Source organism: Microcaecilia unicolor, chromosome 2, assembly GCF_901765095.1.
Source record: "Microcaecilia unicolor chromosome 2, aMicUni1.1, whole genome shotgun sequence".
NCBI lineage: Eukaryota > Metazoa > Chordata > Amphibia > Gymnophiona > Siphonopidae > Microcaecilia > Microcaecilia unicolor.
In genome coordinates this window covers 399,958,582-399,979,296 of record NC_044032.1, presented here as the reverse complement: position 1 = coordinate 399,979,296, position 20,715 = coordinate 399,958,582, and positions in this window count along the sequence as shown.

Sequence of the window (20,715 nt, the reverse complement as noted above, 5' to 3'; positions counted from 1 at the left end):
ATTTCCATTTATCTTCCTCAAGTGTCCCCTAGTCTTTGCACTTTTGGAGCGAGTAAAAAATCGATTCACTTCTACTAATTCTATACCACTCAGGATTTTGTAGACCTCAATCATATCTCCCCTCATCCATCTCTTTTCCAAGCTGAAGAGCCCTAACCTCTTTATCCTTTCCTCATTTAAGAGAAGTTCCATCCCCTTTATCATTTTGGTCACTCTTCTTTGAACCTTTTCTAATTCTGCTATATCTTTTTTGAGATACAGACAGTGACCAGAACTGAATGCAATACTCAGGGTCGCACCATGGAGTGATACAGAGGCATATAGAACATGTGGAGGGGCATAATCGAACGGAAATGCCTATCTCCATGGGCGTTTATCTCCGAGAACGGTTCCGTGAAGGGGCGGGCCGAACCGTATTTTAGAAAAAATGGACGTTTTTGAGCTGGGCATTTGTTTTTTTTAGCGATAATGGAAACTAAAAATGCCCAGCTCAAAAACGTCCTAATCCAAGCCATTTGGTCGTGGGAGGGCCAGGATTCGTAGTACACTGGCCCCCCTGATATGCCAGGACACCAACTGGGCACCCTAGAGGTCAGTGCGGTGGACTTCAGGCAACGCTCCCATATGCATAGCTCCCTTACCATGGGTGCTGAGCTCCCAACCCCCCTCCCCCCTCCCCCAAAACCCAATACCCACAAATGTACAACACTACCATAGCTCTTAGGGGTGAAGGGGGCACCTACATGTGGTTACAGTGGGTTTTGGAGGCCTCCCATTTACCAGCACAAGTGTTACAGGTGGGGGGGGGATGGGCCTGGGTCCACCTGGCTGAAGTGCACTGCGGTACCCACTAAAAGTGCTCCAGGGACCTGCATACACGCAGGCCTCTAGGACTTGTTGCTGCTATATAACATTGGCACACCAGTTGACACCTGAAGACTAATCTCTCCGAAAACGTCCTTTATTGGAATAACCGCCTTTACTCACAGTTAACTGCAGATCAGAGGTTGTGCTCCACTGGCAACGAGTCTCCCTGGTACTGAGATGAGCAGTAGGTCAGAGCTGGCAGAATGCTGTACAATGCCCTCTTTCAGCCACTGAAGAACTAAGTTGTCTAACGTGGCTAACACAGGAAAGGGAACTAAAACTGGCTTACAAAAATGGCCACTACCGCATGGACTACAACAGGAAACACAACAGGGCACACTCTGACCCAGTAGGCAGGGGGAAAAGCACCATGGGAGAAGAGCCTACCAACTACCAACATCGTGAGACTGTAACACAAGCTAATGAAATCACTGAGCCCAATACCCTACACCCACCACAATGCAATGCTGATGTGACCCTGTACTGCACCCGAGAGCCTGTTATGATTGGGGTCTGAACCCCTCTCAAACTTACCTCTTTCCTGGGGGTCAGCTTCTTAGCTGGCTTCTGTTTCTTTTCTCTGTCCTTTCTGAGCTGGCTCTGTCTCTCTGTGCTGGCAGCTTCCAGCAGCATGGCTCTAATTGTTTCACTATACTGCACCTGTGTGTGTGTTGCCTGAGTTGCTCTAACTCTCTTTGGGTGTACTGGCTTCAAGTGTTTCACGGTTTTGCATTGGTGTGGGTTGGGCCTCTCTGGGTCAGTGTGCTTTTGCCTAGGTCTAGGGAGTGTGACATCATCAGGGAGGGCCTTGATAAGGAAGTGGTGTTGTTTCCTTCGGGGCCTTTGCAACAGTGGTATTTGCTTTAGGTAGGGTGGTGCAGTGTGCACTTCTGACTTTGTGTCTAGTTTCCCTGCTTGCTTTTGCTAAGGGGCAGGTTAGTGTTAGTGCAGTGTGCACTGGTGTTTGTGTGTTTAGCTTTCCTGCTTTTCCCTCTTGGTTTTGGAAGCATTGCTATGTGTAGGGCTTTGGAAGCTCTGTTGCTGATAGAAGTACTTCAGGGTTTGGTGTTGTTAGGAACACTGCAGAGTTTGCTGTTAGAAATACTTCTGGTGTTTGTGCTATTAGGAGCATTGCAGTCTTTGCTGTTGGTGTTTGGTGATTTAGAATCACTTTTGGCTTATGTGTTAGCTTCCCTGCTTTTTCCTTGTGCCTCCCCTGTCTTCCCTTTTAGTGCTAGGAGCTCTTCTGGTTGCTTGTCAGAGTAGTGCTTAGGAAGCACCTTGTTAGTTGTATCTAGCTTGCTAGAGCAGTGCTTAGGTAGCTGGTTAGTTTGGTGTTTAGCTTATTAGTGTAAAGCTCTGCTTGTAGCTTGGTGCTTAGTAGCACCTGTGTTAGCTTTGTGTTTAGTTCCCTGCTCTGTTAGTTTAGGGCTTAGGAAGTCCCTTTCTTGAGCAGGGCTTAGGAGCTCCTGTTTAGTATAGGGCTTAGGAAGTCCTTTTTGTCAGTTTACTGTTAGGAACACTCCTGCTGGTTTAGGGATTGGGAGCACGTAGATCAGTTTAGGTTTAGGAGCACTTCTGTTTCCAGTCCTGGTCCCTATGTCATCCGGTATCCAGTAAGTCCTGTCGGCTACTCGAACCTAGGAGCTCAACTCCTGGGGGGCTTAGTAGCTAAGCGCAGGTGAAGCTGTGCGGACCAGTCCAGTGTGCTCCAGTCCAGTGTGTTCCGGTCCGGTGTGTGTTCCAGTCCTGTGTCCTCCAGTCCGGGGGATTCCAGTCCATGTGTTCCTGTTCGCTGGGCAGTGCCTGCAGACCCTGCCGGTGTGCTTACCCAGTGTTGGTTGGTGGGTTTTGCCTGCTGCTGTCGCTCCTCGGCAGCAGCCCAAGGGCTCACGTTTGCTCCAGAGCCCGGCCCCGCGGGCTCTGAACCCGAGAACCTGACAGAGCCACATCTGACCCAGGGAAAGGCTGTCACAGGATCGAACACATTCTGCTGTCATGGAGGTGGGTACGGCATTTGAGGTTGGCATACAGGCTGGGAAAAAAGTTTTTTTAAAGTGAGGTTTTTTTGGTGGGAGAGGGTTAGTGACCACTGGGGGAGTCCGGGAAGGTCATCCCCGATTCCCTCCAGTGGTCATCTGGGCAGTTGGAGCACTTTTTTGGGACTTGTTTGTGAAAAAAAAGGGTCCAAAAAAAAGTGACCCAAAATCACGGTAAAAACGCCTTTATTTTTCGATTATCAGCCAAAGACGCCCATCTCTCCTCAGCTGATAACCACGCCCCAGTTCCGCCTTCACCACGCCTCCGACACACCCCGTCAACTTTATTCGTTCCTGCGATGGAGTGCAGTTGGAAACACCCAAAATCGGCTTTCGATTATACCGATTTGGGCGCCTTTGCGAGACAAACGTCTATCTCCCAATTTAGGTCGCACTATAGGCGTTTTTCTCTTTCGAAAATAAGCTGGATAGAGAGATAAGACAGAGTAACAGGAGTTAGAGAATAAGAGAACTAACTTTTAAAAAGTTACACATGGAGTCAGAAAGGGACATGAATATGATCTAGCTAGGGTAGAAGTGGATAAGCAAATCCTGCTACAGTATGTCCCGCTAGGTGTTCGTCCTTGCTATTATGTGATGAACCACTGTGACAAGACTTGCCTTCTCAATGTGTGGAGAAAGGCAGCATAGTTGTTGCAAATGATAGAAGCAGTTGTTGAAGACTTCTTGGATTTGAGGATCAGTGTAAGAGTTAAGTCTAGCTGTACCCCAAGGTTCTTGACTTGTGATATAAGGGGGAGTTCATATCTCACAAAAGATATTTGATGTTAAATATGTATCAGGGACCCACTGAGTTTGATTTTACTTGTTCTCAGGCAAAGTTTGTTGTTTTTAGCCCATTCTTGAATTACTGTTAAATAGATAATCAGTTTATTCAAGCTGTAGGTAAGTCTGGTTCAATGGGTATAAGTAGTTGCATGTCATAGTACTGCAGAGTAAATAAAATCAGGGGCAACCCTACCATTAGGCCACCTGAGGTGCCTCAGGTGGCACTCTTCTGAGGTGCCCTTACTTCCCCAAACCCTTTGCCACCAATTTACCTTTTCTTTCCCAGTTTCCCAAAGGTGGTGGCAGAGATTCCCAGAGGCTGCCCTGCCACTGGTCCCAGCCCCTTCTGCTTACTGCGGCCCACCTCCGAGGAAACAGGAAGTTACATCAGAGAGGTGGGTTATAATAGAGAGAAGGGACCAGGACCCTTGCCAGGGCAACCTCTGGAAATTGCTGCTACCGCCTTTGAAAAAATGAGAAAGAAAAGGTAAATTGGTAGAAGGGGTCTGGGGAAGGAAGGGGTACGATGGCAGATTGTGGTGGGGTGGCGGCGGGGGCAGCAGCTCATTCCTCAGGTGGCAGTGGCGGGGTGGCAGCAGTAATGGCTCATTCCTCGCCCAGGGTGCAGCAGCTCATTCCTTGCATCAGGCGGCAGATTGTCTTGGGCCACCCATGAATAAAATGACTTGTGCTATGACAAAACAAAACTGATGGGAATTAAAATGAATATCCTTAGTGCGCAGTGATGCAGTCACAAAGATAGGAGGCTGTGGACACTGATGGAGAACTGCAGAAAGGAGGATGAAGATGGTTGGCTGCAAAGAGATGATGATAATGAAGAAGAAACGTGGGGACAGGATAAGCTTCCAAATCAACAGTGGGTATATTTTTATACAGTGTATACAGCACAGTGGACTATATTCTGAGATCTGACATGCAAACAATATTGCAGGAAAATATTAGCAAAAATCAATGAGCTCTCGTTGATTACATTTTGATCTGGTTTGAGCAAATGAAATATGCTAAATGCTCTATGGAGTTTCCCTTATAAAGAATTTACTTACTAAGCATAAATGTGATGAGTGATCCTGCAATCATTTCTCAGGTTCATTAACATCTGACACACAGGCAGGAATGTAAACATCATCAACTTTTAAATGATACTTCAATTTATGAAAATGAGTACATTTTCAATTTGAGGTCAGAAGTCAAATTTCATGACCATCTGGCCTACAGGAAGGAAGATTGACATAATGGAATGTCAAATGATACCTCGTTTCTGAAATCTGGAGCAGTTGTTTTGGAAGAGGGTTCTGGAAGTAGTTAAAATTTTTGTTTTTTTATAATGGAGAGATATTACCCATGAGAAACTAGGAAGTAGAATAGCAATTACGTCGTTTTACAAGCCACACAAAAACAATTTGGGGGATTCCAAATAGCTTTCACATCGCAGACCCCAACAAATATTTAAAGCTCTTATTCTTTATATCAACACATAAATCCAAACTGCTCCAATGAACTTATCTAAATTCAACTGAATTTCTAAAGCAGTTTACATAATTACTGTCATTCAGTAGTTATCAAACCAACAAAGGTCCACATTTCACCTGATTGGCTGCCTCAGGGGCCTATGTAAAGAAAATTACATTAACCATCGCCACCATATTGCACAGATAAAATAAATACAGGAAACTAATTACACTGTTTGCTCCACATGGTAGTGCAAGTGACTCTGATGTCAAAAACATGGCACCTGTCATTTTAAAGATGATGATTGTGTGAACTGACCAATCACTGTTGATTCTACTTCCCACTGAAACTTCTATAAAAGGCTTTTTTCAAAACAGCATGGTTTGTGTGTTAAAAAAATAGGCTGGCACTTGGTTTATGAGACCCCTCTGTGAGGCAGTTTTTTATAAAAACATGGTTGTATGGTGAGGACAAGCTGGCAGTGGACTGTATCTTTTCAGTTTCTCCCTAGAAGAGCTCAGCTGAGAGTTTGCAATAGAAGAGTCACAGCATATGCAAATTGCTTACTTTACTGAGTGTAAAGGGATCACTAGCTGTGATCGAATTGTACATATTCTCAAACCAAATCAATGACCCCCCCCCCCCCCCATGATGAACAAAACTTTGTGTGACCAGAAAAAATTAATGGTGATACTAAAAACTGGAAGGAAAAGGCCTCAAAGAGCTCCAGATCCAAAGATCTATAGAGCTGATGTGATCATAGATGATCAGTACTTCATCACTGGCTGAAAAAACCTTCCGTAAATATAAAAAAATACTGTATAGAGTACATCAACATATCAGCTATATCTGTGCATCCCAACATCCAAATAGCTGTGTGCACCAAAGAAATACAGTATATTACTGCTCAAAGGAAAGTACGTAGCTTCAAAAAGCTTCACTCGTCCCTCCTTGGGGTTCCTCCGACAGCTCATGTGGCTACATTCAGCAACCGCCCGCACCCCCAGACCAACATTGGCCAGCATTTTGCTCGGATCACATTCGCGCTGCTGCTTCAGGATCTTTAAATTCTGGGTAAAAGCAGATGGCAACTTCAGACATAACTGCTGTCTGACAAGTATAACTAGTAAAACTAAATTGATCAGAGCTGTTTTTAAAAAGGCATAAATGGTGCAGGCGTTTTTGGTTGTCAGGCAAATGCCCTACTTCCAATACCTAGGTGTAGGGTAGTCCCGGGAGAGCTGGGTGAGTTCTGTGGTAGCATGTGGGAGTTGAAAATCAAGAAAGTGGAGTGTGGATTGGAGTAGCTAAGATAAACGGTTCACTGAAATGCTGCAATTGCACAGTTTAGGCCCCAGAGGGCTGTGATTCTAAAGGAGAAAAAAGAGGAAAATTCTGTCTTTCTCTATCTGTACTTGAGGAGAGGGAAAGGGGGTTTCTCTCAGTACTGGGATAACTTAAGTTAAAGGACTTGGCCAATAGATGTTTGTGTGATATATATGTGCTTTATAGAATTTGTAAATCCTGTCAGAATACAGATAACAGATCACAGAGGGTTAGAGTGACCATTGTTACAGGACTTAGCCAACAGAGGGCTGACTGATTTTTGTGCTTTGTAGAATCTGTGAATCCTCTCAGAAAAATACAGGTCACAGATCACAGTGGGTTAGAATAAATACAGAGTGGTTTCTGTGCTGTCTGAGATTTGTGAATCCTTTCAGAGTAATACAGGTCAGAGATCACAAAGAATTGGAAAATCCTAAGAGAATTCAATTCACTGGTGTTTATTGTAGTTTCCTGAGGAAATGGGGGGAGGGGACATCATACCCTTTTCCCTCAGGTGAAGGCACCAAGTGCCATATATAGAATGGACCAATGAAGCTGACCTGCTAGGTCAGGCCCCAAACCCAAGGGACACTCCTGAAGAGGTATTACACCATAGTAAGATGTCACGCTAAGAAAATGGCTATCTTTCAGAGAGTAATAATGATGACAGGTTGCCTAGGTTGAGAGGGCAAGAAGGTGACTATTTCAAGTCTATTTTGTAAAGAAATAGATGCCTGTGTTTTGTTTTGTTTTTTTTATAAAATTGACAGAAACTAAGGCTAAACTGAAGCTGTAGACATTTGTGTCTGCTTAGGAGCAGGCATAAAAATTTGTGTATATTTTAAAAACCATAACTCAGCATTAAATTTAGATTGTTACATGAACAGTATTGTACAGTAACTAAGTAAAAGTAACTAGTTACTGTATTAAAGTAAAGATTTTGCCACTTTTACTTGTAAAGATGTACAGGAAACATATGTTACTTTTACTTTACTGAAGTAATAATTTCACTAATTTTTATTACTTTTATCTAAATAGGTATCTGATCCTTGCAATTAAAAGTAAAAAGCAGAAGTGGAAGCGAGACGTAAATGACGATTTCTCAGAAAAACAAATGAAGCAGCAAAAACTAGAACAGGATTTTGCTAATGCATACTTCGTCACGTGGATCATGTTATCTTAAATTTTGCTCTTCAGGGAGTACAACCTATGAGAACAGTGGAGTTGCCTGTGTATATTGAACTGGTTACTAGTCTCCAGTCAATCAGTTCAGTGATGAGTTGAGAGACTCTGAAGCAAAGATGAAGCTGAAGCTGGTTGCAATTCTACAGACATATATCTCTACCACAACAGACTGCTGATCATCTCATGGAAAATTTTACATTAGTATGACTGTCCACTGGATCGATGAAGTCTTTAGGGAGGAAGTCTCCTTGTCTGTCCTTAAGAAGATTGAAGGGTTCGACCACATTTGACATTCTTGTATGGAGTTTGCCAAAAGCTGAAAAATTATTAGAACAGAAAATGATATCAAAGATGAAGATGAAAAGTGATGAATTAGCACTACCTTCTAATGCAGATGACAATGGCAATGGTGATGATAAAGCATTCCCTGCTATTCAGAAATTAAGTGTATCAAACAGAGATTCCCTTGATCAATACCTGCAGAACCAATCGGAAGACATCAGTAGTATTTTAGCTTGGTCTGATTTGAAGGAACTTTGTATCAGACTGAACACTGCTTTCTGCTGGTGCAGTTGTTGAATGCCTTTTTAGCTGTGCTGGTTTAATAATGACTCACGAGCGCATAGGAGCCAACTTTTCAAAATTATTGGGGGTGCTAAACCCAATGAAAATAACTGCTCCCTGGACACATACAAGGAATTTTCTCAATATTGGGGGTGCTCCAGCACCCACAGAGTTGGCTCCAATGCAAGCGCACCTGCAGGAGTGACAGTCATCTTCAAAATTTAGTTTTACTAAAAGCAAAGTGGATTGAATTGTAGAGCAATAAAGTTCTTGGGATAAAAAATGTTAACAGTAGTTGCATTTGTTGTAGTCACAGTACTTTCACTCAAAAAGTATTATATTAGGCAATAACTTTTTTACCTAAGTACATTTTTTTATGTGTTCTTCACTATATTTTTACTCAAGTATTAAAACACGTATTTATGTTTACTTTTACTTAGATACTTTGACCTAATACTTTGAACAGCACTAGACACAAAATACTGATGGGCAGATCGAAAGTACCGCACTGTTCCAAACAGCGCTCTAAAAATAGCACTGGAACAGCACGGAACTTTACCACCCCTATGATCAGAGATAATAGCATGCAAATTTAAGCATGCTATTCTCTCTGATCATAGGGTAGAAGTGTGGGAGGATTGTGCCTGAGCACATGCTCAGGCATAATCCTCCCGCACTTGTTTGACAGGTCTGGGCTGTCAAAAGCCCAGACCTGTCAAACACAGGAGCTTGGAGGTCCATGGGACCACCAGACCCCAAGTACCCCCACCCCAAGCCAAGTCCCCCCAACCACCCTGACACAAGTTCGGAGGGCTGGAGATCAGGTGAGCCTCCAGGCCCACAACCCCCCAGCATCCCCTTGAATAGAGCCCTGGTGGCCCAGTGGGCCATGAGTAAAAAAAAAAAAAAACAAACACCCACCTGGACACAAGTTTGGGGAGGCTGGAAATCCAATGGGTCTCCAGCCCCCTAACCCCCCTGGTATCCCCTCAGGTGGAGCCCTGTGGCCCAGTGGGCTGCAAGTCAATTTCCCCCTACCTAGTGGTCTAGCAGCCCTTCCCCACCTCCTACCTTCATTGGAGGAAGGAAGTGGCCTCCCACCTCTTCTGTTGGCACCGCCTGGAAATTGGTGGTGCCCAGCCCTGCCCAGTGCATCCTGGGATGCATTGGGCAGGGCTTCACACCATATAAGAGAGTTTTATCCCTTATATGGTGTGAAGGAAGACCCACCCAGCAAATCCCAGGATGCACTGGGCAGGGCTGGGTGCCACTATTTTTGAGGCAGTTCCAATGGAAGAGGAGGAAGGCCATCTCCCTCCTCCAATGAAGGTAGGGGTGGGGAAGGGCCACTAGACCACCAGATATGGGGGGGGGATTGACTCATGGCCCACTGAGCCACCAGGGCTCCATCTGAGGGGATATCAGGGGGGTTAGGGGTGGAGACCCACTGGAACTCCAGCCCCTTTGAACTTGTGTCGGGGGGATTGGGGAGCCTGGAGGTGCACTGGACCTCCAGCCCCCATGTTGCTGAGGAGGGGTCAGGCCAGGATTCCTGCAGGGGGGGGCTGCTGCATTGGGGGGAATGAGGGGGGCCTGCTAGCATGCAAATGCATGCTGGACAGAGCTCACCATTCCCCCCTAATGGTCTGAAAACCCTAACACCAGCTCCAAGCTGGTGTAGGGTTTGCCGCAGACAGCGCCCCAATGTTTGGTGTGCTGGTCACTGATCATTGGGGAGGAATACATTAGCATGAATTTACATGCTACTTATGCTAAGAGCCATGTTTTACATGCATTTTCATGCTAGTTGCATTCAGAGCCCACAAGTATGTTGTTTCATGTACTTGGGGGTTCTGATCATGGGGCGGTAACAAACATAGGCGCTAGTATGGCACTAATAGCCTCTAGCGCCTGCATTTGCTTCTGATCATTGGCCCATGAATGCCTAAGAAGGAGCAGATTTATTGGATTAGTATATTTTAAGACAACATCTGCAATCCTCTATTACCTTGCCCAAAATTTTCTGTCTTCTTCTCTTTACTAGCTTATCTTTCAGATACCCCTCACTCCTCTTCCAGGATTCACCGGGCTAGGCTGGGTGCCACGTTTTTGGAAGCAGCAGGGCCCGAGGCAGGAGGGAGGAGGTGTTGGTTCTGCCTTCTTGTCTCTCAATATTTTAAGAAGGTATGGAGGAGGGGAGAGGAGGAAAGGGAGGTCAATAGGCCACCAGGGATGTCTTTGCTTGGTGCAGGGGATTGGGATGGTGCAAAGGAGTCACTAGGCCACCAGGGCCATATTTGCTTGGTGTGTGTGTGGGGGGGGGGGGGGGGGTCTTGGGGTGCAGGGGGGTCAATAGGCCACCAGGGCCATTTTTGCTTGGTGCAGGGGGCCACTAAGGACATTCTTGCTTTAGGGGGAGGGTCAGGAAGGAGAGATAGGGAGCACAAGCAGGCAGCCTTTGAAGCTGCTTGTTTATTTCCTTCCTCTTCCAACATTCAGGCCCAGATGCACAAAACTTTAACGACCCTTTAACGAAGAAATTTTCAACCGTAGCATGCATTAAAGGCCATTTTCTGATGACGCTAGCAGCTAACGAAAACGGAATGCAAATGAGTCACTTCCAATTGAAATGTGAACAATTTGCAATGCACTAACCATACCGACGATTGCAACGAATCATTTACCGTGATATATTTAACGTGAAGTCAGACCTGTTGTTAAGGCCTGAGCTGTCATACAGACACTGCTCCCCGCTTCTCCCTGCAGCATAAAAATCCAAGCTGGCACGTTTGAAAATAAAAAAAACCCACACAAACACGTGGCTCCCCGCTTCCCCCTGCAAAAAATTGATCCCCCCCCCCAAAAGCAAAAAAGATCGGGAGGGGGCAAAGACGCTCGTCAGGAGCGTCCTGTATGGACGCCCTTGCCCCCCCCCCCGCCCGAGGTCGACGCTGCTCCCCGCTTCCCCCTGTATTAAAAAAAAAAATCAAAAGAAAACTCAAAACTGTAGCAGCCACGGCCCCCCCTCCCTTCCTCTCTCTCTATTTCTCCTTCTCCCACAGCTTTGAAAATTAACATTCTGCTCTCCTCTGAAGTAAATTTCCCGGTTCTGTAAAAAATTTTAAGCTGCCCTGGTCCCCCTCCCTTCCTCTGTTTCCCCCCACCGGGGGCGGGCCCAGGTCGCTCCGCTGAGCTAAAGGGGATCACAGTGAAAGAGGTCATTTGTTAGAAAGGGGGGTTTATGAAGGACGTCCTTTTTGGAGTCTTCAGGAGGACGTCTTCAACTGCACTCTCCTGCTAGGATCACAGAGCTAAACGCGCGCACGTCCCGATCCCCCCCTCACACGCCCCGTCTGACGTAAGCAACCTACGTAGGTTTAATACGTTTGTGTTGACGTTTGTGGCATGCGCAGAGCAGCCCACATAACGCTTGGCTGCTCTGCGCATGTTTTAGGGGCCGATTACCAACGGGGATTACGAATCTGTAATGCATTGTACTTTACAATACCGCACCGAACATGTGCGACTTGTTTTTTTGGTGCATTCTTTGTTTTTTCAAATTCGGTAAGCACTTTTACGTTTTAGATTTTTTTACGTTTGGTTGATGCATCTGGGTCTCAATCCCAGTTGCAATTATCTAAAACCAGAGCAGCCGTAAAATTAGCTTGTTAGAGCTAGACACCCTGAAGCTGTGCATTGCTCAGAATATTTGCATGGGGTTCTCAGTGGCAACAGCACATTAGAGCCATGGAAAACCCCTTTGTGCATAACTCGCTAAATAACATTTGCTTTAGACAGGTTAGAACCAGTCTAAAGCAAACATTCCCAGCACGGTAAGCTTTGTGCATCGGGACCTGCTTTGAATGAGGTTAGCGTCCTAGTTTTTTGGGAAATGTAGTTGCTGTCACTATTTCCAATTTGTCTCTAAAAAAACTGGGACTTTGTCTTGTTTGTAGAGCAAAAAAGGAAGAAAAGAAGAATCTTTTGTTTCTGTTTATGTAGCCTGTACTTGTATTTTTGCATTTGCATACCAATGTGATGAAGTTGTGTTTGTTATAGTATTGTCTAATCTATAATCTTTCTCCCAGTTTTAAATCTGCCTTGCTTGTGCTGTGAGTGAATGAAGTTTTACATTGCCATCTCACCTGGAGCAGATTTAAGGGAGTCCTTTGATCTCTGTCTTACCATTAAAAAATAGGTTGTATTGGAATATTTTGAGTTTAGGTAATTGTAACTGGGACTGAATGTTGCAGAATTAACTTTGTCTGTACTAAATTTGGTCTATGCACCAATATTGTTATAACCTTGCTTTGACTTCCTTTCTTCCTTGAGTGCATCAAGGAAGGGTGAGGAAATGAGAAAAGGGGGATTCACACTAAACTGACTTAAAAAAATGTGTAATAGCACTAGCATAAGTTGTCAATCTTTAACTTCCTTTGATAAACTCATACTGTTTGTTTCAAGTGAAGCATTCTTTATGCCTGTGATGATCAATACAATTGCACTGAAAGTTGTGTTTTTTAATCTTAAATTAAACCTTTTGTTTGTTCTTTATATTTCAGCTTAGATTTAAAGTTACAGTCTAAATTTAATACTTGCATCCTGCTTTTAGTTACAGAAAAATAAGAAAACTGTAGCACTGACTGCTGATAGAGGTCTTTTGGAAAAGATTTAAATATTTAAGTCTTCTTTAACTTTAGAAGGGATATAAAATTCTAAACTATATTGTGCTTTTCATATTCTGATTCTAGTTTTCAGTGTCTTGTTCTGCTTTTGACCAACTGAACAGGTAAAGCCTTTCTGAATTTTTAAATTGTCTGTATAACTCTGTTTACATTTATGACTGCGTTTCTCCTTTTTCACACACACTAAAGCAGATATGCACCAGTTTATTGTCTTATCAAATAACCACCTCCAATATAGTTTGAATATACCATAGACCTCAGCAGTGCCACTTATTGAATATAGAATTTGAACCAGTAAGATTTATGTACCCACCTCCTCATCGGTCTTTGTTCAATTTTTTTTCAAACTTTTTTTTAATTCAACTATGATAAAATCAGCTTAATTAGAATACTCATCTCAAGATTAAATCATTATCAGTCAATTGGGGGATTCCCTGTCCGGGCTTCAGTTTTGAATATTCGGTTATTTTTGAGCCGGCTAACACATAACCGCTTAAGTTGATATTCAGCACTTAAGAGGCAATTGGGTAGTGCAGAAAATAGAACAGACATTTATGTGGTCCACTTATACGGTAATCTGGCCACTTAAAGGCTGAATATCAGCACTTAAGTGGCCAAATGCAGAATCTGCCTCCTAGAACACCCCAACATAGCTGACTTTGAATTAGGCACTAACTGCAAATTTCAGCGGCACTTAGCCAGTTAAGAGCCACTGAAAATTAGTGGCTAGCCCCAACCAAGTGGTTTAACCGGCCAGCAACCAGCTAAGTCACTTTGAATATCAGTTAGTATGTTTATACATGATCTGGAAAAGGGAACAACAAATGAGGTGATTCCATTTGCAGAGGACGAAAACTTATTCAAGGTTACTAAAACACAAGTGAATTTTAGGAACCTGAAGAAAGACTCTGTAAGACTGGAGGACTGAGCATCTAAATGGCAGAGAAAATTAAGGTAGACTAGGGCAAAATGAGGCAAATAGAGAAAAATAATTCTAATTAACCAGTTTCCAATCCACAACAAGACGATGCTTCCTACACCTTGACTTTTCAACTTCCTGAGAAGTTCATCATGGGGACAATATATAATAACTTCTGAAAATCTAGATATACAGAATCAGCTGCCTTACCCATATTCCCATATTAATATAGTCAGAAAATTATAATAGAATAGCGTCCTGTCTTCTATTTGTGTGCAGAGGCTTTTTATTGGAGCATTCATTGTTATTGTGATTGTGCATATCCATCTTATTGCTGGTCTTCCATGCCTTCTTTGCCATTCAGCCTTTCCTATCATACAGAATTAATTTATCCACAAAACTTTCTTGCAAAATGATGGATTCCTGATTAGACGTCACCACCCAAGATTTGCATGTTCTTTTGACATCCATAGCTCAGTGTGCAGTGGGGGGGGGGGGGGGGGGGCGGCCATTAAAACAAAGCAAACAGAATGTCAGAAATTATTAGGAAAGATATGGATAATAAAGCAGACAATTAGACAATATTATAATGCCTCTGTATTGATCCTTGGAGTTACTGCACCTTGAATACTCACTGCAGATTTGGTCATTTCATTCCAAAAAAGATATAGAGGAAACAGAAAAGGTGTAAAGAAGAGCAACTAAAATGCAAAAGAGGAAGGAATGCTTCCCCTACAAAGAAGAGTTGATCAGATCTTTGAAGACATACCTCTTCAACAAAGCCTACAAAGAGAACCCTTAACGACACAAAATCACCACACCAACCCAACCAAATATCAAAATACACCTCGGACACTACCCTATCTAACACCTTCTTCTTATTTCCTCACCCAATCTCTACTTATTACTGATTGTATCTAAGATCCTGTCATGACTATGTCATAACAACACTCTATAAGCCACATTGAGCCTGCAAATAGATGGGATAATGTGGGGTACAAATGCAATAAATAAAATAAATAAAAATTAGTTTAGGGAAGAGATAACTAAGAGGGGATATGACAGAGGTCTGTAAGATTATGAGTGATATGCAATGGGTAAATAGGAAATGAATGTTTACTCTTTCAAATAGGGCTAAGCCTAAGAGACACACCATGAAACATAATATTTTTTCACCCAATGCAAAAATCAAGCTATAGAATTTGTTGCTGGACAATATGATCAAGGCACAGCTGGATGTTAAAAGGGTTTAGAATGTGATAGAATAGTCCATAAACCATTATTAGTCCTGTAGACTGGGGAAGCTGAGAGTGACCAAAAAGGCTTACAGTGTTGTATAGTAATGAAGTAAAAGTCACATGTTATAAAAGTTAAATAAACATTTCATTACTTTTACTTGTTACTGAGAACAAGACAAGCATGAGCAGTTTTACTTGTAACAAAGTATTATCTGAACCAGTTTTAAGTACCTTTACCTTGTAACATGCTGCTTCATTACAAGTAAAAGGCTTATTGGACAAAAAAAAAAAAGCTTTGAGCAAGCAGGTAGCTATGGGTGGGCCCTTCTCCCCTGCCTTGCTTCCTGTTCTCAAGAGTTGGGAGCCTCCGGTATAGCTGCAGCTTCTGTCTCTACTCCAGCCCCCATGGAAATCACTATCCCATGGGCTGCAGCTAACAGGCACTGTGAAGAGCCAACTTGGGCCTCCTTTCCATTACTGCACCACCGATCAGGGCTTCATCAGGGGCAGAAAAGCCCAGGTAAAAAAATAAATGAAAAAAAAAAAGTTTTATTTGTAATGCTGGTGGGCTTCTGGGTGGCGGATTGCTGGATTGGGAAGGGAGGGGAGATGCCATCATGCCAGACCTTGAGGGAGGGGGAGGGCAGGGCAGAGTTGATGCTGGGCTATAAGGAGGAATGGAGAGGTAGGGAAGAGCAGTGGCTCCTAGTAGAAAAAGGAAAACATGCTTGTTAGATGCTTGTTTATCTTTTGTTATGTTTTTTTTAATTATATGTTTAATTATATGGAAATATTTTGCCTCGTCAAACAAAAGTTTTTACATTTTTTTTGTGTATATGGTATTTTTTGTGATGAACCTAGGGGAGGATAATGTTTTGAATTAATTAATTGTAAGTAAAATATGATGCACTGTCATATTTTGCCACTATTTGGCAAAATGTGGCAAAATACAATGATATTCAATTGACTCTGAGCTTTGTCTTTGGCTGTCATTTGGATATTTTCACTGGCAATTTATGCCACAGGTTCTCAATCAGTGTTCTTTTCATTTTGTTAAGTGTTTGATTTTAATTTTAATTTATGTTAATTTAAAACATTCACTGCCGTGATACAACTGCCGTTAGTAGTGTATCATATTTAATAAACAAACACATTTTGTAGTTGCAGTACTTTTTACTTTTCACTCAAAAGTATAATATTCGGCACTTACTTTTTTACTTGAGTAAATTTTTAATGCAATTTTCATTGTACTTTTTACTTAAGTAACAAAATATCCATTTATCTTTACTTTTACTTAAGTATTTTGACCCAGTACTTTAAACAACACTGGGCATAGATCTACAGTTTGGGACTCTGCCAGATACTTATGACCTGGATTGGCAACCATTAAAGACAGGATGCTAGCAAGGTATGATATGTTTTATGTTCTCACATTAAAGAAACTATTTGTGTTTGAAAGAACAGAACGTGTGTTCTTTCATAGTTATCTTGGGGTAGAAATATCTCTGTTCAGCAAGATTGTTCGTTAGGAGGAGGAGGACTAGAACTGCTTAAATAATATTTTGCATTGGTTACTTTGTTTTCAGAGTTACATATATGAGATTTATTATTGTAATTTTATGTTGAGTAATCTTTTTTTGTTTGTGAATGTTTATTCATTGCATCTAGGTGCGCTACACCATACTTGGCAACATAGCTGATATTATGATTATAAAGAATAAATCATTTGTCCAGGTAAAGAGCTTTAGGGTTCTTTTGCTTTCTTCCATTACCTTTTACCATTTTATTCATTTGGTATACTGTCCTTTCTGTTCATACCGTCTTCATTCATTGTTCTTCCTTTCTGATCACTTCTCTGTCTTGGAATCTTTCATTACAACTTTTTTTTCCCTTCCCTCCTGTCTCTTCCTTCCTATTTCATCCTTGTTCCCTTCTCTCATTATTCATTCCTCTCTCCTTCCTAATCTTTTCTACTTCACCAGTTCTTACCTCCCAGTAGCATATGCCTTTTCTTTCCATGAGACATGTAGTGCTGGTGATAAGGGGGCAGGTTTATCATAGTGGCAGGCCTGATAATGGAACTCCAGCTGGTGGAAGCAGGAAAAAAAGAAAAGAATTCCCTAGCTACTATAAAATATGTACTTTCCCCATACCTATGGCTTGCTCTTTTCCCCAAGATTATCATTTCAACTCAGTGGTGTTCCTATGTCGGCTGCCACCCAGGGAGGATCGCTGCTGCGCACCCCTGGCACATCACCCCCCACACACACACCGACGCATCACCTCCTGATGGTGCAGGGAGCAGTCGCGCAGCTGTCGGCTCTTCCAGTTCCCTGCCCCAGTACAGGTCTTTAGTCCTGGTATGTGTTTATGCCAGTACAGGAAGTAGCATCAGAGGGAGCAGGGAACCAGCGGAGCTGACAGCTGTGCAACTGCTCCCTGCACCCCCTTGCAGCGTGCACCTGAGGCGGACCACCCCCCACTGCCCTGCCCTTGGTATGCCACCACTTCCCCTGCAAACTCTCTTCCCTCTCCTGATATTTAAAATCCTCCTGTAGAAGCTACTTTGCAACTAATAAGGGGGGGGGGGGGGTGGGATTCTTTATACAGTGCTGAAAGTTAGGCCTGGATAAGATCCGCTGAGCTCCAGTTCTAAAAGGGGTGCCTGACCTTTATAGAATACTGCCATAGCACGCAGGTCACACCTAACTTTGGGCATCAAACTTATGCCTGATAGAAACAGGTGTAAGTCCAGTGCCCAAAGTTAGGTGTGGTTCGGCAGTATTCTATAACTTGGCAGCATTGTTCCCTCTAAGCTGAGCGGGAGTCCTCCAACTGCATTGTTGCCAGTAGGGGGTGATGCTTCAAAATTGTGTTTTCCATCGATTCCCTGGAGTCCTGCAGAGGTTGCCTTCCCTCACTTTTGAAAATGTGATAGTGAAACAGCACCACCCACTGGCAGGACTGTAAGTGGAGGACTCCCACTCAGCTTAGAGGGAACAGTGCTTGGCATCTAACTTTTGGGAATGCCCATGAGCTGCCTATGCCCCTCCAATGGGCACATCCTCTTTTTGGTTGTGCATGGGAAAAGTTAGTCCCCAAGTTTTAGAACAGTGCGCAAGGGAGATCCACATGCAAATTCAATCAAAGACCAATTAGCACCAATTACAATTTATTTGATATACCAACAGTCAAACAATGCAGCATAGTGGTTTACAGTACAAATAAAAATATTTGAAACAGAAAGGAACTGAAAGGGAGGAAGAATATGTGTTTTTATATGATTCTATGTGTGTACTTTTTGTAAGAAATTCCAAAAGACAAATCATTCAAGGTAAGAGAAAAAAAGATAAGATAACCATGTCCCATTCAAGCAACACAGACTAGGTTACAGATGCCAACACAAGCAAGCTCAGCAAATGTCTCCAAAGGCGGCTTTAAATAAGTAAGTTTTAAGGGCTATCTTGAATCTAGGGAATGAACACTCGATTTGCAGTGAAGATGGTAGTGAGTTCCATAATGTTGGGGCCACGTAGTAAAAGGCTGATTGCCTCGAAGATTCCAGTCTTGCAGAACAAGGCAGAGGAATATGAAGACATTGAATGTCAGGGCCACCGACAGAGCCGGGGAAGGACAGGGCGCCCCCCCCCCCTCCACACACACACTCTCGGGCCACCGTCTCCCTCCTCCCCCCCCCCCCCCGGGACATTGTCTTGTAAATTATCAACCTTCAGGATGGAGTTGTAAAACCTTTATCTATCAAACATGATGACCATACCTCAGCATCTGCAGACAAATACTCCCCCTCAGAGTTGGACCGGACTGGTTGTCTATCTCCTGCTGTGCTGCTGCTCAAGCTGTGTGCTGGCCAGGTCCAGGTTATCACATTAACATGTTAACCCTGAGTCTCTCTGCTGCTGCAGCCTGCAGATTATTCCTGCTGCGCAGTATGGAAACAGGAAGTGACAGTCAGGAGGAGGCAGGACAAGCGAGGCAGGAGGAAGGATGAGGACCTGCGGTGGCACTGAGGCAAAGAAGACAATGCAATGCGTTACAAATTAACATGATAACCCAGGAAACCAATGAATGCATTGCAGCCTTCTTTCTTCTGCCTGGTCGACTCGGCTGCCAGTGCCACCCCTGACCACTAGGAAGCCTTGCCGAATGCCAACACAGCAGCAGCATCGGGCTCCCCTTGGAGGCCAGGCTCGAAGAATATTGCCTTCCCTGCCCTCCCCCTCTCGATGGCCCTGTCGATTGTGCAGTGATCTAACTAGTCTAGGGGGTGCATATTGGACAATTACTGAGGACAGATAAGACAGGATACCTGTGGATAGACTCTTGTGGGTCATGGTCAGGATCTTATGTTGGATGTGAAAGCTAACTGGGAGCCAGTAGTTTTGGATAAAGAGGAGAGTAATGCAATTGTATTTCTTGGCCCATTACTTCATTGAGGTGCTAGATTAGAGAATGACACAGGGGCAAAGATTGTCCCCATCCCCACCAGTTCTGTTCTCATCTGCAGAAGCCTCAAGCGCTTATGATTTTACATTTAAATCTTTCTATTGAAGTATAAAAAGGAACAATATTCCGTAGAACTGTTGTTTATAAATCATAAATAGAAAACAATAATAGTACTGAGCAACTACAATAACCCTCCTCACCACCACCCTCTACCCTTCCAACCCAAACAATAGCCGACTTCTACTACCCCAAGGAACCCTAGTCCACCCTGTTAAAATATCCAGGGGTACAAACTTCAACTCACTTTGTATGCCCTTTTGGAGGAGAAATATGTCCAACGAAGCACTGTCATGACTTTTTAAATCCGTAGAAGAATAATAAGTCATCAACAATCTCAGGATTCAGTCTAGCTCTCCTGTCTTCCATAGTCCCTCCTACAATAGAAAATGTCTTCTCAGATGTGCTGATAGTAAGAATGCACAGGATCCCCCGTTTAAATTTTGCCAATTGTGGTCAGCACTTTTGCTTGTTTTGCCAAAAAATCAGCATCACTCAAACATAAATAACTGTCCAATTCATTAACAGCCTTCAAAGAAGTCGAGGAGTGACCTAGTGGTTAGAGCACCGATCTTGACATCCAGAGGTGGCCAGTTCAAATCCCACTGCTGCTCCTTGTGATCTTGGGCAAATCATTTAACCCTCCCATTGCCTCAGGTACAAACTTAGATTATGAGCCCTCTAGGGTACCTGAATGTAACTCACCTTGAGATACTACTGAAAAAAGGTGTGAGCAAAATCTAAATAAATAAAGTAGAGAATGACACAAGGACAAAGTTTGTCTCTGCCCCCCCCCCACCCCCCCCCCACCCTGTCCCTGTGTAATTCTCAATGCAAGATCTGCATGCAAACTCCAGTACCCAACCTTGGCCAACCTATATGGAATCTTGGGGTAAATGCCCGTGGAACATTCTAGCAGGTTGCAGGTCTTTACTTTCCACATGTAGTAAAGAACTAAAAAGAGTTAGTGTTCCCAAAAATATGCGCCGACGTGAGGAAATGAACATTGGAGTTTTCAGAGTTATTCCTGCCTGAGCATTCTAAGCACTTTTAGGCAAGTTCTCGCCTGAAGGAGAGACACAACCAGTGAGACTGTGATGAAAGGATCTGTT